Source organism: Sapajus apella, unplaced genomic scaffold, assembly GCF_009761245.1.
Source record: "Sapajus apella isolate SASKATOON/1434 unplaced genomic scaffold, GSC_monkey_1.0 scaffold118, whole genome shotgun sequence".
Taxonomy (NCBI): domain Eukaryota; kingdom Metazoa; phylum Chordata; class Mammalia; order Primates; family Cebidae; genus Sapajus; species Sapajus apella.
The window spans coordinates 5,103,050-5,122,184 of NW_022437058.1; the positions used below are offsets into that span (position 1 = coordinate 5,103,050).

At 41.8% G+C, this 19,135-nt stretch overlaps 1 protein-coding gene and 1 pseudogene across 2 annotated transcripts in view; one reads left to right on the forward strand and one right to left on the reverse strand.

Moving 5' to 3' along the window:
* ZNF484 (zinc finger protein 484) overlaps window positions 1-19,135 on the reverse strand; it is a 432,825-nt gene that overhangs the window by 292,147 nt on the left and 121,543 nt on the right. The gene's annotated exons all lie outside the window — the stretch shown is intronic.
* Window positions 7,347-8,707, forward strand: LOC116538251 (annotated as a pseudogene). The gene has a single exon (XR_004263579.1). The product of XR_004263579.1 is annotated as a thymidylate synthase pseudogene (transcript).

Here is a 19,135-nt window from a genome sequence, read left to right on the forward strand (position 1 = left end):
AGAAAGTGATATTATTCCTGAGCACTTGTTAGGAGCCATCCCCAGGGTGCCTCAGGACCGGCCCCTCCCACTACTATAATCCCATAAAGCAGTGCCTACACTTTACATTTTACAGATTCGAAACCAGCTCACTTAGTTAACTGGACACAGTCGAGTGTCAGCATCACATCTGGAGTCTCACCCAAGGCCGGCTGATCCCAAAGCTCACACTCTCATAAGATATAATCGCTCAGGAGATCTTATACCTCACCTGATCCAATCTCCTCATTTTCTTTAACAGATCTGTTTGGTTAGAACTCTTGATTAAATTTGTTTTTATTACTCAAAGGGTAGTATAGCAGCAATGATTAAGAGCCTTACAAAGCTCCGGTCACTCACTGAACGTGGGCTCTGGGTGAAATCCCTTAACCTCACTGTGCCCGAATTTCCTCATCTGCAAAATGATGAGATCTCACTTCAGAGAGATGCACTGAGACAGCATGCACAGCAAGTGCTGTTTTATTTGTATTGATTTATATATCTGTAGACCACAAATGCATTTTTCTAAAAGTTTCAAACAATATCTCAGCTTAGCCAGGAAATTTGTCTAAACACAACTGTGTTGTCTGGTTGCATCTTAGCATAAATGGAATATTACTTTATGCATTATTATCTGACTTCCTCGCTTCACTCATGTCATTTCTGTCTTGATGATCTCTCCGTGTCAGGCTGTAGCTAGGTTTCTCTCATTCTTTCTAACAGCTGCACCCTGCTAGATAGCAAGTATTCAGAATAAGTTTTCTATCCCTCACTGATAACATTTTAGGGAGTTGTCAGGTTTTTAGAAATTATTATTACAAACAATGCCACAGTAAACATTCTGCTACATATTAAGGGATGCTTTGTCCTTATTTGAGAATTTCTGTAAGAAAAATGCCTATGTTCCAACACTGGATGTAAAACGTGTGAATAGATTCTGCTAGAGCAAAAGGTTCATATACTGAGTGTTTCTGAAATACTTTTTTGATTTCATAGTTTATTACTTTTATTGTATAACTGTATATGCCCCAAGTACATTCCAGAGGAAAATCTCAAACAAACACTTCAGGAAAGCAGTAAACATTACCATCGTGTGATAAAATTGGTATTTTATTATTATTACTATTTTGAGATGGAGTCTTGCGCTGTCACCCAGGCAGGAGCACAGTGGCGTGATCTCTGCTCACTGCAACCTCCGCCTCCCTAGTTCAAGCAATTCCTCTGCCTCAGTCTCCCGGGTAGTTGTAGTAACAGCCTGTAACTACAGGCACGAGTCACCGCACCCAGCTAATTTTTTTTTTTTTTTTTTGTATTTTTAGTAGAGACAGGATTCTACCGTGTTGGCCAGGCTGGTCTTGAACTCTTGACCTTGTGATCTGCCCACCTTGGCTCCCCAAAGTGCTGCGATTACAGGTGTGAGCCACTGTGCCCGGCCAATTTTTAATTATGTTTCTAACACATAAGCCGTATCACCCTTGACAAGGTACACTTGTTAGGAGTTAGACAAATTTATGAATGTGTGCAATTTCTATTCTATTTCTGTCTAGGATTAGTTTTCCTTAAAAACTAGTAGCTTGGCTGGGTGCGATGGCTCACGCCTGTAATCCTAGCGTGTTGGCAGGCTGAAGTGGGCAGACCACTTGAACTCAGGAGTTCGAGATCAGCCTGGCCAACATGGTAAAACCTGTCTCTACTAAAAATACAAAAATTAGCCAGGTGTGGCGGCAGGCACCTGTAATCCCAGCTACTCAGGAGGCTGAGGCACGAGAATCACTTGAACTGGGGAGGCAGAGGTAGCAGGGAGCCAGGATCTCACCATTGCACTCCAGTGTGGGTGATACTGTGAGACTCTGTCTCAGAAAAAAACAAAACCAAAACCAAAAAAAATAACAATACCAATGTCTCAAAGATTCAATTAAACACAGCCAACATCCTCAGTAGCTTCTGTGCAGGGTTCCCTCTGTCCTGTCACTGAAACTGCCTCCCATCCTTGGATCACAGGCAGTACACAGGCCCCTGGGCAGCCTGTTCTCTGTGATTCCTGGCTTCAAAGCTGGGCCAAGGGGGAGATCCCAGGTGGCCGAACAACCTGCCTTACCTGGGTTTTGTCATCGCCACAGGAGAGTAGCGGAAAGATCAAGGGCGGTGAGAATTCTCTGGCCCCACAGGCAGAAAGGCCCTGGCTCCCTCCACAAGCCCATCCCATGTTGTGCTGCCTCTGGAGGTAGAGATGGCAGCTCAGAGAGTGCCAGGTTCTGGGACCTTTCTCCCTACACTTGATTTGCGTTAGCTTAGGGAGACAGTGCTGCATTCCGTAGAGAAACGAATAGAGGTTTTCAAGTTGGAAGATCTTAATCAGTGCGGTTTTTAAAGTTTCACCTTACTAAGTTGAATGAACAATGGCAGATCATAGTATCAATTATTCAAAAGTGATTAATGCAGCTTAAATGCCAATTCACTGGAAGAGAACTTAAATGCATCGCTAAGCTCTTAACAGCTCTAAAGATTTGTTTGTTTACATTTTTCACCATATGGATGTCAGTGAACTCTTCAGCCTTATAATGGGTATTTTGTGAATAAAATATTATTTTGCAAGAAATAAAATATAGTGTTTGTCTTTAAGCATTGCACTGTTGAGACTATACTTATGCAATAATTCAAAACAGGTAATTTAGCGCTAGGAATATCATCTCCCCTGAGCGTAGCTGCAATATGCTTTATACACAGAGAACTATTTCTTTTAAGATTTCATATAATGCGGCCTGACTCAGTGGCTCACGCCTTGATCCCAGCACTTTGAGAGGCTGAGGCGGGTGGATCACCTGAGGTCAGGGGTTTGAGGCTAGCCTGGCCAACATTGTGACACCCTGTCTCTACTAAAAATATAAAAAATTAGCCGAGCATGGGGGGGCATTCCTGTAATCCTGGCTACTTAGGAGGCTGAGGCAGGCGAATCACTTGAACCTGGAAGGCTGAAGTTGCAGTGAGCCAAGATCGTGCCATTGCACTCCAGCCTGAGCAACAGAGTGAGACTCCATTTCAATAAATAAATAAGATTTCATATAATGGTGCAGCTGCTTTTAACTGAAAGGCAATCAATCCTCACCTACTTTCTGAACACTGACTTTGGTGAGGTAGCATACTGGGCATAGAGAAACAGGGACTTCACTTTCAGGATTGTCATAATTCAGCGCCTGACACGGGCATGCAGACAAACCTCACGCTGGGGAACACAGAAAAGGGAGAATGTAATGTTTGGTGAAAGAGGCCAGGAAACGCTCCAGCTTACAGCTCTGTAGATTGGAGGTCTGCCACCGTCTTTCTGGGCTAACGGCCATGGGTCAGTCAGAGTATGCTCCTTTTTGGAGACTTGAGGCTCCCCTAAATTCTCCTAAAACGATAGGAGAATTCCTATCCTTGCTTTTTCTGGCTTCCAGAAACCACCCAGTCATGGATCACTCACCTTCAAAGCAATCATGTCACACTCACCTCTGCTTCTGCCATCACACCTCCTCTTCCACCGTGAAGGGTTCTTGTGATGACGGGGGGCCCACTCGGGTAGTCAAGGAGAATCCCTGTCTTTAAGCGGGCTGTTAGTAACATGAATTCTCTCTGCAATCTTAATCCCCTTTGCCATATAAGGTGACATATTTACAGATGCTGAGGATCCGGACGTGGACATCCTGGGGGACTGTTGTTCTGCCTACCACATCAGACCATGTGGCATCCTCAGAGTGTTTTCAGATTTGCTGTGTGTGAAGATGATCTCGGCCACGGTGCAGCAGGTGCTCTAGAATAGGCAAGGAGGCTAGCGGAGAGACACAATAAGGAGTTTTACTTCAAAAAACAGAATAGAAACCTATTCATAGAAGGGTATATGTTGTATTTGAAATGAAGGTAATTGATAAATAAAAATTTAATAAAAAATTATTTCATTTGAAATCACAGACTAAACATTCTTTAAAGGACTTGAAATTGAAAAGTATTTTATTTCCTGGTGCAAAGCCAGGTGCCCCTCACCCCAGAGTCCCCTACACACATATGCTGCTTCTGCAAATTGCTACAATTACATTAAAGTTGTGGTCAATTTGCAGTAACAATGAAAGACACAGGTGTGAAGGGCTGAGGTTAGCAAAGTCACAATCTCCATATATGAGCCTAACTCACAAAAGACTCAATGTGCAGGAAAGTGAGAGAGTCCTGGAGAGGCTACATGACATTGCTGAGCCCTTTCAGAACCCATTTCTTAGGCACTGCTGGTTGCATGAAGCTATGGTTTACTGGGCCTGCCCATTACCTGGTAGAGTGACCTGTGTGTCTCTTCAAATCTCCCAGAAAGAGATTTGGGCTCATGGGGCCTGAGCACCTGAGAGGCTGCTCTGTAAGGGCTCAGTCTTCACAACTCACTTCAGGTGCTATCAGTGGACACTGTGGAGTAGTTCTTCCTCTTCCTCCGCCTCTTCTTCTTCTTCTTCGTCCTCTTCCTCCTCCTCTTCTCCTTCTTCTTCTTTCTCCTCCTTCTTTTGACAGAGTTTTGCTCTGTGGCCCAGGCAACCTCCACCTCCCGGGTTCAAGCCATTCTCATGCCTCAGCCTCCCAAATAGCTGGGATTACAGGTGTATGCCATCACACTAGCTAATTTTTGTGTTTTTAGTAGAGATGGTGTTTCACTGTGTTGGCCAGGCTGGTCTTGAACTCCCAACCTCAGGTGATCCACCTGCCTCGGCCTCCCAAAATGTTGCAATTACAGACCTGAGCCACCACCCCCAGCAACTACGGAGGACCTGTAAGGGCTTTTGGGCTTTGGAGAATACCGACCTGGCAGAAATGGCTCCTTTTGGAAAAGGCATTGAATGACATCAAATGCTCTGCATACAGTATATGCTTTGGGTAACACTCACTCTTCTAGGTTACCCTCAGGGAAAATTATATGAGGAAGTTATTGTGGAAAAGTGATGAGGGGGTCATAGAGAGAACAGGGACAAAGTGGGTGCAGGAGGTTGGGGAAGTTACAGAGCTAAGTGACAGAGGAGTGGAGCAGAAGGAAAAGCCTCGGTGATGGGAGAAAATGATGAAGAAAAAATAAGTTCTATGCTCCATCCTAACTATGATGAACTGCCTTATGCTGGTGGCACGAGGGAAGGTTGCTTTAGCTACAAATGTACAACAGCCATCAACATTCCACACTGTCTTTCTCCAAGCACTATCCAGAGAAACAGACACCACTCACCAGTGGGAGAAAACTGAGCCATTTTGTAGAAGAATCTCCAATTATAAAGAGTCAATGAATGGATCTTTTTTAAAAGTGACACTCCTGGCCACATTTCATCTCAAAGGCACCGTGTGATCATTGTCACATGACAGTTTCTCAATCTGGTGTTTTACTCTCTGCAGTAGTAAGGCCAGTCCTTCAGGGACCGAAGTCTGTGCAGTCACTGCAAAACACACCTGGAAATAAGGGCGGAAGAACTTACAGAGCTACGCACTCATCAGAATATTTTGAAACCTAAGTTACAGTATTATGAAGGTGATCCAAAAGCATTCTCAGAATCTCTATGAAATTATGAACATTTAAATTCTAAAATGCCTTTTCATAAATGTGGTGGTTGCTGTGTTTATTTTCTGCTGCTGCATATTACCACAGACTCACTGGCTTACAATGATATACATTTATTATGTCATTTGTCTCCCGATCCGTGGGTCATGGGTCATCTGCTTGGGGTCTCATGAGGCTGAAATCAAGATGTTACCTGGTTGCATTCTCATCTGCAGGCTCAGTCAGGGCAAGAGCCACTCCCAAGCTCCCTCAGATTATCAGCGGAATTTGTTTCCTTATAATTGTATAACCCAGTACCCACCATCTTCCTAGCTGCCAGCTGTGGACCCCTCTCAGCTTCCAGAGATTCCTCTCAGGGCCCCTCCATGTGGCCTTCCATCTCAGCAGCACAGAAACCCTTGCGTCATCAACTCTCTCAGCCTTCTCATCCCTTTGACTTCTTCAAAGCTCTGATTAAGTCAGGCGCATCCAAATAATATCCCTATCTTTTTTTCTTTGAGACGGAGATTCACTCTTCTTACCCAGGCTGGAGTGCAATGGCGCGATCTCGGCTCACCGCAACCTCCGCTCCCGGGTTCAAGCAATTCTCCTGCCTCAGCCTCCTGAGTAGCTGGGATTACAGGCACGCGCCACCATGCCCAGCTAATGTTTTGTATTTTTAGTAGAGACGGGGTTTCACCATGTTGACCAGGATGGTCTCGATCTCTTGACCTCGTGATCCTCCCGCCTCGGCCTCCCAAAGTGCTGGTATTACAGGCGTGAGCCACCGCGCCCAGCGCAATTGTGCCATACAACACAACCTAATTACAGGAGTAAAACATATTATATTCACAGTTCCAGGGGTTAGGCAGTGTTTGTATGCCAGGTGGATGGGATGTCGCCCTCGGAGTGCCATCTTTAGAATCTTGCCTACCACAAATCCCAATTCTATAACACAAAAGACCTGGGGGCTTCACTGCTATCACAGCAGGAGGTATAAGTTTCCTAGATACCCAAAGGTATCTACTGTCTGTCTCCATCTAACATCCCATTTTCATACCAGGTGGTGAGAAATCAACTCATCATCCATAGCATTCAGAAGCATACAACACAGATTTGTCATTCTAGTTCTTGTTACTGTGTGTTTGAGCACATACTAGCTAGAGAAGTTCATTCATCATCAGCTCTACACAGCGCAATCCTCAAAATGCCCTCCATTATCCAAAGGTTGCCAATATCTCTCTTTTAATTACATTTAAGCTAGCAGACATCTTCTGCATATCATTAACCCAAATGGAGAATCGAAAGCTAGAAAATTATACATCTATTTTTTCTACCAAGAGAAAAGAAAAAGAACATTTTCCTCCCACCTTCACTATGGTTTCAAGTGGTTGTAGTAACTGGTTAAGATCAGCCAGTGTCATTAAACTGCTTCCCAGGGAATGCAGACAGTGAGGCTGAAACAGATAACGAAGTTTCTTAGGAGACTGACCACCGGGCTTGTCACTGGCTCCATACAGAAGAAAAACTAGATTAGTGGTTACACCTCTAGCAGCTATTAACTAGACATCCTTGCAATAAGGGTAGGAAATTTAACATGCAAAGAAGCAAAGTGCTGATGGTAAAAAGAAAGTAAAAACTGAAAGGAAATTATAATTGGACTGAAGATGGCTAAAATCAAGATATGAAAAAGCAGAAAACAAAGGCAACTCAAACCCTGAAGAAAGAATAAATGAGAAAATAATTTATTCTGCGCCACCTCTCCTGGCTCCGTCCCGCCGCCCGCAGCGCCATGCCCGTGGCCGGCTCCGAGCTGCCCCGCCAGCCCTCGCAGCCCGCCGCCCGGGAGCCGGACGCCCAGCCGCGGCCGCCTCACGGGAGCTGCAGCACCTGGGGCAGATGGAGCACATCCTTCGCGGCGGCGTCAGGAAGGACGATCGCACCGGCACCGCGACCCTGTCGGTGTTCGGCATGCAGGCGCGCCACAGCCTGAGAGATGAATTTCCTCTGCTGACAACCAAACGTTGTGTTCTGGAAGGGTGTTTTGGAGGAGTTGCTGTGCTTTATCAAGGGACCCACAAAGCTAAAGAGCTGTCTTCCAAGGGAGTGAAAATCTGGGATGCCAATGGATCCCGAGACTTTCTGGATAGCTTGGGATTCTCCGCCAGAGAAGAAGGGGACTTGGGCCCAGTTTATGGCTTCCAGTGGAGGCATTTTGGGGCAGAATACAGAGATATGGATTCAAATTATTCAGGACAAGGAGTTGACCAACTACAAAGAGTGACTGACACCATCAAAACCAACCCTGATGACAGAAGAATCATCATGTGCGCTTGGAATCCAAGAGATCTTCCTCTGATGGCGCTGCCTCCATGCCATGCCCTCTGCCAGTTCTACATGGTGAACGGTGAGATATCCTGCCAGCTGTACCAGAGATCAGGAGACATGGGCCTAGGTGTGCCTTTCAACACCGCCAGCTACACCCTGCTCACGTACATGATAGCGCACGGGCCTGAAGCCAGGTGACTTTGTACATACTTTGGGAGATGCACATATTTACCTGAATCACATCAAGCCACTGAAAATTCAGCTTCAGCGAGAACCCAGACCTTTGCCAAAGCTCAAGATTCTTCGAAAAGTTGAGAAAATTGATGACTTCAAAGCTGAAGACTTTAAGGTTGAAGGGTGCAATCCGCATCCAACTATTAAAATGGAAATGGCTGTTTAGGATGCTTTCAAAGGAGCGTGAAGGATATTGTCAGTCTTTAGGGGCTGGGCTGGGTGCCAAGGTAAAAGTTCCTTTTGCTCTAAAAGAAAAAGGAACTAGGTCAAAAATCTGTTCGTGATCTATTACTTATTAGTGTTTAAGGATGTTGCCACTGGCAAATGTAAGTGTATCAGTTCTTTCCATAATAAAAGGCTTTGAATTAACTCACTGAGGGGATCTGAAAATGCTGAGATTATGAACAAAGTGAGGAGAATGAAATGTGTATGCTTTTGGCAAAAATTTGTAGGTACATTTCAATCCCATGTCTTTATAAAGAAGGTTGGTGAATTTCGAGAATTTCACAAGTTTTTCTCTCAAATCTAAGGATGCTGAGTAACACCATCAATCATAATGTAGAGTGTGGTTATTGTACATTTAATGTTATAGTTGTTTTTAAGTTGTTATAGTTGTTTTATAGTTGTTTCATAAGTTGCTATAATAAAGAAGTATTCTGCAAAAAAAAAAATAGAAAATAAATGAAAATAATTAATTGGCTCAGCAAATCATGACTAGAAAAAATTAACATTATTAAATTATGCCACCTTCAGGCATGGAATAAAATGAAGACGTATAAGAATTCATGTTAATTTCCATCTATTTCTGAATAGTAAACTGCTTTCTCCTTCTTCCTCTCTGTATGTTTAGGTCATGCAGATGCCAAATCTGAGATTTGGACCTCAGTATGTACTTTTTAAAATAATAAATTATCCAGTACTATCTAACTATGGAGAATATCACTGGGTTCATTTATATTATAGAGTGACCTTAACCCATTAGTTCAAACCATATCAGATTCTCTTTTTTTAGTGCATTGAAACATGATTCTTTGCCAACCTTCCATATTTATAAACGTCAGTATGGCATCAAAAATCTAAAGTATGCAATTTTAAAAAATGTGGCAGTTGTAACTGTGAATTTGGTGGGAACTTAATACCTGAACCAATATTTCTTCAGTTGGCAAAGTGAAGCTGTTCCCTCTTCTTTATGAGATTGCAGCAGAAACATGCAATTTAAAAAGCAGGAGAGAATTAGGGATCATTCAGGCTCAACTTTATTCCACCACAACCCTCATTTTTCAACCAAAGTAAAAGAAGCTCATGCATGTTGAGTGGCTAGCTCTTGGAGATCTTCTTGTTAGGATCCCTTCAGGAGTGGTACCACGTCTTCTGGCTCTTGGCCTGCTGCTCCATCCACGTGACATAGAAGAGTCACAATGAGATGACAGACAGTCACAAGTGCTACAAAACCTTTGATAAAATCAACAGCTGTAGGTTCCTTGTCAGTTACTAGTAAAACAACGGGGTAAAACTAAAATTGTTATATTTATATTTATACCATTAATAAATGTTACAAGGTTATAAATATCATACAATATATGAGGCATTCCTGCTATCTTTCTTATTAAACCCACAGTACAGACGCTTTCTCACGCACGCTGTTCTATCAGGAACGATCTTCCTGTTTCTGTCAGCCTGCCTGATCTCATCCAAAAGCTCAGAAGAGTCTGGCTCTCACCTGCAGGTTCAGGGAAGCCCCAGTAGCTCACTCGTCACTTTCTACTCTTTCCTATTTTCCACTGCAACTTAAAGATTCTCCACATCTTACCTCAAGACAGTAACTCCGTGGTCACGGCAAAGCACTGAGTATAGCCACAATATATTTTTTACAAATACACCTTAAATTATCTCGTATCAGTACAAAGAAATACATACATATAGTAAAAATAGTCATTCACTTCACACCTCTGGCTGCCTCACTTGGGGATTGGGAACACTAATTTCTTGAAGATCCTTCCAGAAATAATCCTGTACCATTATATGCATGTACATGTATATATCTTTTTTTGTAAATTTCAATTGAGAACATATTTTGGGTTTCCCATGACTAACTCATGGTCATGATTTGCTCAGTGATTCACCAGAAGGACTCACATAAGACAAAAAGTTATGCTTACAGCTAAGATATATCACTGCAAAGGATGCTGTGCTGGAACTGTGAGACCCAGGTATGCATAAGAGAAGACTAGAGAGGTCAGGCCCAGGTTTCCACATTCCCTTTCTCTGCGAGAATTACACAGACACTCCCTTTCCAGCTGCAAATTGCAGAGATGTGTGGCAAGGATCTCCACCTCAACAAGTCCACGCAAATCTCAGAGTCCAGAGTTCTTAAAGGCTGTTGATCACACAGCTACCTGACCAACCAAGGTGCAGGAGCCAAACAGGCACCACGTATACCTCATGAACTTTCATGTTTATTTTAAACAGTGCTGGCAGCTGGGTACCTCCTGACCCACTGCCTGGGACATAGAGAATAACATCCTAATCACTGACCAAGCGAACATTCCTGATGTTAGTTCTCTTCCCTGTGGCTCCAAGCTTTCCCAGAAATTAAAAAGAGCTGAGTAAAACAAACCTATTGTACTAGCTCTTTCTTCACTGAGCACGATACGCACATTATTCTGTGCATACTGTGCTCAGTGTGTAGAGTTGGTACAATAGGTTTTTGAAAGGCAATATATATTAAAGTTATCCGTAATATATATTGCCTTTCAAAAAGGCAGTTTTACACCGAAATATATATCAGTAATATATATTTCCTTTCAAAAAGGAAAGGCAATATATATTCAAGTTATTTAAATATTATCTTATTTTTTCATGTCATTCTTGGGCATTATTATTTGCCTAGTCAGTCACCTATTGCTGGGGAACTGCACCTGTACTATTTCACTGTTATAAAAATTGATACAATTAACATCTCCATTTGGTGGGGGATATGAGTAAGGATTCTCATAAGAATCACTGCTTACAAAAGAATGGACATGAAAGTGGACATAGAGTAACCCACCAGCCTCCTTGTGGATTGCCTTCTTCAACTTGGAAAAGTTGTAATTTATTCAGTTTATTTGTATGACATTGCCAATTATCTCTCTTGTGTTATTTTTAAAAAATTACCACCAGCAGTGTAAGTGACTGTCACCTCCTCCCCCCACATCCTAAGGCAGCAATTTCTAATTTGGAGTCATGGGAATTAATTTCACTTTGACAATTTCATCTGCCAACATGCAGTAACATCTGTCTCTATACTGATGTGGTTGTGCATTTGGGCTTGAGTTTAAATCCCTGTACCACCTTAACTAGCAAAGTGACATTATGCAACTGACAACCTCTTATGATTTTCTGTGAATTAATTGAAGATTTATGTGTAACACACTAAGTGTTCTGCAAATGCTTGCTTTACTGGTTTATTTAGTATTCTAATTTAAATTGATAAAATTCTTTTTATGATTGTCTTGTGCTAAACAGTAATATTTATGGCTGATGTGATTTATATATTATTCCAAGACATATAACTACAAGAAAATATGTTTTTCCTATCCATATTTTAAAAAGCACTGTCTTTATCTCTCTCTCTCTCTCTCTCTCTATATATATATATATATATATAATATTACTGCACTTTAGGTTCTAGGGTACATGTGCAGAATATGCAGGGTTGTTGCATAGGTATGTACATTGCAATGTGGTTTACTGCCTCTATCACTGTCACCTATATCTGGCATTTCTCCCCATGATATCCCTCCCCAACTCCCTACCCCCCACTGTTCCTCCCCTAGTCCCCCCACAATAGACCCCAGTGTGTGATGTTCCCCTTCCTGTGTCCATGTGTTCTCATTGTTCAACACCCGCCTACGAGTGAGAATATGTGGTGTTTGATTTTCTGTTCTTGTGTCAGTTTGATGACAATGATGATTTCCAGATTCATCCATGTCCCTACAAAGGACATGAGCTCATCGTTTTTTATGGCTGCATAGTATTCCATGGTGTATATGTGCCACATTTTCCTTGTCCAGTCTGTCGCTGATGGGCATTTGGGTTGGTTCCAGGTCTTTGCTATTGTAAAAACAGTGCTGCAATGAACATACATGTGCGTGTGTCCTTATAATAGAATGATTTATAATCCTTTGGATATATACCCAGTAATGGGATTGCTGAGTCAAATGGAATTTCTATTTCTAGGTCCTTGAGGAAGCGCCACACTGTCTTCTGCAATGGTTGAACTAGTTTACACTCCCACCAGCAGTGTAAAAGTGTTCCTATTTCTCCACATCCTCTCCAACATCTGTTGTCTCCAGATTTTTTAATGATCACCATTCTAACTGGCATGAGATCGTATCTCAACGGGGTTTTGATTTGGATTTCTCTAATGACCAGTGATGATGAGCATTTTTTCATATGTTTGTTTGCCTCATATATGTCTTCTTTTGTAAAGTGTCTGTTCATATCCTTCACTCACTACTGAATGAGTTTGTTTTTTTCTTATAAATCTGGTTTAGTTCTTTGTAGATTTTGGATATAAGTCCTTTGTCAGATGGGTAGATTGCAAAAATTTTTCCCATTCTGTTGGTTGCTGGTTCACTCTAATGACTGTTTCTTTTGCCATGCAGAAGCTCTGGCATTTAATTAGATCTCATTTGTCTATTTTGGCTTTTGTTGCCAATGCTTTTGGTGTTTTAGTCATGAAGTCCTTGCCTATGCCTATGTCCTGAATGGTTTTGCCTAGATTTTCTTCTAGGGTTTTTATGGTGTTAGGTCTTACGTTTAAGTCTTTAATCCATCTGGAGTTAATTTTAGTGTAGGGTATCAGGAAGGGGTCCTGTTTCTGCTTTCTGCACATGGCTAGCCAGCTTTCCCAACACCATTTATTAAACAGGGAATCCTTTCCCCATTGCTTGTTTTTGTCAGGTTTGTCAAAGATCAGATGGTTGTAGGTGTGTGGTGTTGACTCTGAGGCCTCTGTTCTGTTCCATTGCTCTATATCTCTGTTTTGGTACCAGTACCATGCTGTTTTGATTATTGCAGCCTTGTAGTATAGTTTGAAGCCAGGTAGCATGATGCCTCCAGCTTTGCTCTTTTTGCATAGAATTGGCTTGGCTATGCAGCCTCTCTTTTGGTTCCATATGAAGTTTAAGGTGTTTTTTTCCAGTTCCGTGAAGAGGGCCATAGATAGCTTGATGTGAATAGTGTTGAATCTATAAATTACTTTGGGCAGTATGGCCATTTTCACAATATTAGTTATTCCTAACCATAAGCATGGAATGCTTTTCCATCTGTTTGTGGCCTCTCTTATATCCTTGAGCAGTGGTTTGTAATTCTCCTTGAAGAGATTCTTTGCATCCTTTGTTCGTTGTATTCCTAGGTATTTTATTCTCTTTGTAGCAATTGTGAATGGCAGTTCATTCTTGATTTGGCTCTCCTTAAGTCTGTTATTGGTGAATAGGAATGCTAGTGATTTTTGCACATTGATTTTGTATCCTGAGACTTTGCTGAAGTTGCTTATCAGTTTAAGGAGATTTTGGGCTGAGATGATAGGGTCTTCTAAATATACAATCATGTCATCTGCAAATAGAGTAAATTTGACTTCCTCCTTTCCTAATTGAATCCCCTTTATTTCTTTTTCTTGCCTGATGACTCTGGCTAGAACTTCCAATACTATATTGAACAGGAGTGGTGAGAGAGGGCATCCTTGTCCAGTGCCAGATTTTAAAGGGAATGCTTCCAGTTTTTGCCCATTCAGTATGATATTGGCTGTAGGTTTGTCATAAATAACTTTTATTGTTTTGAGATATGTTCCATCAATACCTAGTTCATTGAGGGTTTTTAGCATAAAGGGCTGTTGGAATTTGTTGAAGGCCTTCTCTGAATCTATTGAGTTAATCATGTGGTTTTTGTCTTTGGTTCTGTTTATGTGGCGAATTACTTTTATAGACTTGTGTATGTTGAACCAGCCTTGCATCCCTGGAATGAAGCCTATTTGATAGTGATGGATAAGCTTTTTGATGTGATGTTGCAATTGGTTTGCCAGTATTTTATTAAAGACTTTTGTGTCTGTGTTCATCATGGATACTGGCCTGAAGTTTTCTTTTTTTGTTGAGTCTCTGCCGGGTTTTGGTATCAGGATGATATTGGTCTCATAAAATGATTTGGGAAGGATTCTCTCTTTTGGATTGTTTGGAATAGTTTCAGAAGGAGTGGTACCAGCTCCTCTTTGTATGTCTGGTAGAATTCAGCTGTGAACCCAACTGGACCTGGGCTTTTTTTGGTTGGCAGGTTACTAATTGCAGACTCTACTTCAGCCATTGTTATTGGTCTATTCAGGGTTTCAACTTCTTCCTGGTTTAGGCTTGGGTGGGTGCAAGTGTCCAGGAATTTATTCATTTCTTCCAGGTTTACTGGTTTATGTGCATAAAGTTGTTTGTAGTAATCTCTGATGGTAGTTTGTATTTCTGTGGAATCTGTGGTGATGTCTTCTTTATCGTTTTTTATTGCATCTATTTGATTTGTTTCTCTTTTCTTTTTTATTAATCTGGCTAGTGGTCTATTTTGTTGATCTTTTTGAAAAGCCAGATCCTGGATTTATTAATTTTTTGAAGGGTTTTTTTGTGTCTCTAATCTCCTTCAGTTCTGCTCTGATCTTAGTTATTTCTTGTATTCCACTAGCTTTTGAGTTTTCTTGATCTTCCTCCTCTAACTCTTTCAATTTTGATGATAGGGTGTTGATGTTAGATCTTTCCTTGCTTCTCACGTAGGCATTTATTGCTATAAATTTTCCTCTAGGCACTGCTTTAAATGTGTCCCAGAGATTTTGGTACATTGTGTCTTTGTTCTCATTGGTTTTGAAGAACATCTTTATTTCTGCCTTCATTTCATTGTTTATCCAGTCAACATTCAAGAGCCAGTTGTTCAGTTTCCATGAAGTTGTGTGGTTCTGAGTTAGTTTCTTAATCCTGAGTTCTAATTTGATTGCACTGTGGCCTGAGAGACTGTTATGATTTCTGTTCTTTTGCATTTGCTGAGGAGTGAGTTACTTCCAATTATGTGGTCAATTTTAGAGCAGGTGTGACGTGGTGCTGAGAAGAATGTATATTCTGTGGATTTAGGGTAGAGAGTTCTGTAAATGTCTGTTAGGTTCGCTTGGTCCAGATCTGAGTTCAAGTCCTGGATATACTTGTTAATTTTCTGTCTTGTTGATCTGTCTAATATTGACAGTAAAGTGTTAAAGTCTCCCAGTATTATTGTGTGGGAGTCTAAGCCTCTTTGTAGGTCATTAAGAACTTGCTTTACGTATCTGGGTGCTCTTGTATTGGGTGTGTATATATTTAGGATCGTTAACTCTTCTTGTTGCATTGATCCTTTTACCATTATGTAATGCCCTTCTTTGTCTCTTTTGATCTTTGTTGGTTTAAAGTCTATTTTATCAAAGACTAAGACTGCAACTCCTGCTTTTTTTTTTTGCTCTCCATTTGCTTGGCAAATCTTCTTCCATTCCTTTATTTTGAGCCTATGTGTATCCTTGCACGTGAGATGGGTTTCCTGGATACTGCACTCTGATGTGTTTTGACTTTTTATCCAATTTGCTAGTCTGTGCCTTTTGATTGGGGCATTTAGCCATTTACATTTAAGGTTAATATTGTTATGTGTGAATTTGATTCTGCCATTTTGATACTAGCTGGGTGCTTTACCCATTAGTTGATGCAGTTTCTTCATTGTGTCAATGCTGTTTACCATTTGGTACTTTTTTGGAGTGGTTGGTACTGGCTGTTCCTTTCTATGTTTAGTGCTTCTTTCTGGAGATCTTGTAAGGCAGGCCTGGTGGTGATGAAATCTCTAAGCAATTGCTTGTTCATAAAGGATTTTATTTCTCCTTCACTTATGAAGCTTAGTTTGGTTGGATATGAAATTCTAGGTTGAAAGTTCTTTTCTTTAAGGATTTGAATATTGGCCCCCACTTTCTTAGGGCTTGTAGGGTTTCTGCTGAGAGATCCACTGTGAGTCTGATGGGCTTCCCTTTGTGGGTAACCTGTCCTTTCTGGCTGCCTTTAGCATTTTTTCCTTCATTTCAACCCTGGTGAATCTGATGATTATGTGCCTTGGGGTTGCTCTTCTTGAGGAATATCTCTGTGGTATTCTTTGTATTTCCTGGACTTGAATATTGGCCTGCCTTGCTAGGTTGGGGAAGTTCTCCTGGATAATATCCTGCAGAGTGTTTTCCAGCTTGGACTCATTCTCTCTGTCACATTCTGGTACACCTATCAAATGTAGATTGGATCTTGGTACATAATCCCATATTTCTTGGAGGCTTTGTTTATTTCTTTTCACTCTTTTTTCTCTAATCTTGCCTTCTCATTTTATTTCATTGAGTTGATCTTCAATCTCTGATCTCATTTCTTCTGCTTTGTCAATTTGGCTGTTGAAACTTATGTATGCTTCACAAAGTTCTTGTGTTGTGTTTCAGCTCCATCAATTCATTTATATTCTTCTCTAAGCTATTTATTCTCATTAGCAGTTTGTCAAACCTTTTTTCAAGGTTCTTAGTTTCTTTGCATTGGATTAAAACATGTTCTTTTAGCTCAGAGAAGTTTGTTATTACCCACTTTCTGAAGCCTGTTTCTGTCAATTCATCACACTCATTCTCCATCCAGTCTTGTTCCCTTGCTGGTGAGGAGTTGTGATCCCTTGGAGGAGGAAAAGTGTTCTGGTTTTTGGTGTTTTCGTCCTTTTTGTGCTGGTTTCTTCCCATCTTTGTGGATTTATCTACCCGTTGTCTTTGTAGTTGGTGACTTTCGAATGGAGTCTCTGAGTGAACATCCTTTTTGTTGATGATGAAATTTTTCTTTCTATTTTTTAGTTTTCCTTCTAACTGTCGGGACCCTCTGCTGTAGGACTGCTGGAGGTCCACTCCAGACCCTGCTTGCCTGGGGATCACCTGTGGTGGCTGCAGAACAATAAGGGTTGCTGCCAGTTTCTTCTTCTTTTATCTTTGTCCCCGAGGGATACCCACCAGATGTTAGCCTGAGCTCTCCTTTATGAGGTGTCTCTTTGGATATATGGGGGTTGGGGAGCTGCTGAGGAGACAGTCTATCCCTTATAGGAGCTCAAGGGCTGAGCTGTGAGCTCTGTTGTTCCGTTCAGAGCTGCTGGGTAGGTATGTTTAAGGCTGCTGCAGCAGAACTCATAACTGCCTTTTACCCCCAGGTGCTCTGTCCTGGGAAGGTGGGGCTTTATTTAAAAGTTCATGACATGCTGATGCCTTTTTTCAGAAATGCCCTGCCCAGCAAGGAGGTATCCTAGTCACAGTCTGCCAGCAGAGGTGTTGCTGAGCTTCCGTAGTCTCTGCCCAGCTGCTGTTTTTACTTCTTTGTGGTTTTGTTTGTAGAGGTATAGTTAGAGCTGCCTTGGTAACGGTGGTCTGCCTCAGTAATCACAGACTGCCTCTGTAATGGTGGACTGCCTTGGTAATAGCGGATTGCCTGGGTAATGGTAGAATGCCTTGGTAATGGTGGACTGCCTCAGTAATGGCAGAATGCCTCAGTAGTGGTGTACTGCCTTGGTAATGGCAGATGCTCTTCCCCCCATAGAGCTGGACCATCCAGGGTCAAGCTGTGCTTGCTATGAAACTCTCAATCCAGAGTGTTTCAGATTGCTGGTCTTTGTGGGGTTGGGACCCTCCGAGCCTGATCACCTGGCTCCCTGTTTCAACCTCCTTTTTTTCAGTTGAATGGCCGATTCTGTCTCCCAGGCATTCCAGGCACCAGTTGAAACCGCCACTGAGATTTGTGTGAGTTTTTGTGTGGAGACCTGCTGCGCCGGCTGAAACAGCCACACTGGAGACTCCTGGCACTTTTCCGCCCAGGAATCTCCTGGTCTATGAGCAGTAAAAACTCATTTGGAAATGCGGTGATCACTCACCCTCTGCGTTCTTACTGGGAACTGCACTCCAGAGCTGTTCCTATTTGGCCATCTTGGATTGTCTCCCAAAAAGCACTGTCTTAATCAACAGAATATTATTAAATATTTGGACAGTATCAGTTTGAAAAGTTAAGTGAAGTTATGTCTTATTGCTGTGACCCTTCTTTTGTGGTACATTCTTCAAGATAAAAACAAAATATGTATCAATCAAATGAAACATTGTTTTGTTCTAAATGTTAAATTTGCTTTAAGTAATTGCTTATTGTTTTTCTTCTAAAATAACATATTCCCAGGATGTTCTAGGAACTTCTATTTGGCAAAAGTAAAATCCTTATCACAGGAAGAACCGGCACAGTAGAAAAGAAAATTATCTTAAATTTTAAGTTGTCAGTGAATTTGAATAGTAATTCCCAACTTGAACTCATGAAAAGTAGTTACCCTTTTAAATTAGAGTTCTGATGAGTTTTTAATATAAGCAATAAATCCCTAATTATTATTATAGAAAGCACAAATTAGGGAAAATTATGGTCCTCAAAGACATGGCTAAATCTAAACTCTTAGGTGCCTGGAAATTATTTAATGATAGAAATAATTAGAGAAGAAACTTGGTGCTTTGTTCCACTAGAGAGATAGCTGCTGGGAAGAAGTCACCTATCCTCAGCTGCACAGACATCAGGAAGCAGTGTCTGGAGCTGGATTCTTGATTTTCTGAGACAAAGTCTTGTTCTGTCACCCAGGCTAGAGTGCAGTGGTGCAATCTCCACTCACTGCAACCTCTGTCTCCTGGGTTGAAATGACTCTCCTGCCTCAGCCTCCCGAGTAGCTGGGATTACAGGTGCCTGCCAGCATGCTCAGCTAATTTTTGTATTTTTAGTAGAGATGGGGGTTCACCATGTTGGCCAGGCTGGTCTCGAACTCCTGACCCCAGGTGATTCACCTGCCTGAGCCTCTCAAAGTGATGGGATTACAGGCATGAGCCACCACGCTTGGCCTGGATCTGGGTTCTTAAGGCTCATCCGATTGCAGGGAGTGGCAGTAGCTCAGGTGGCACATGAACACAGTTGGAAA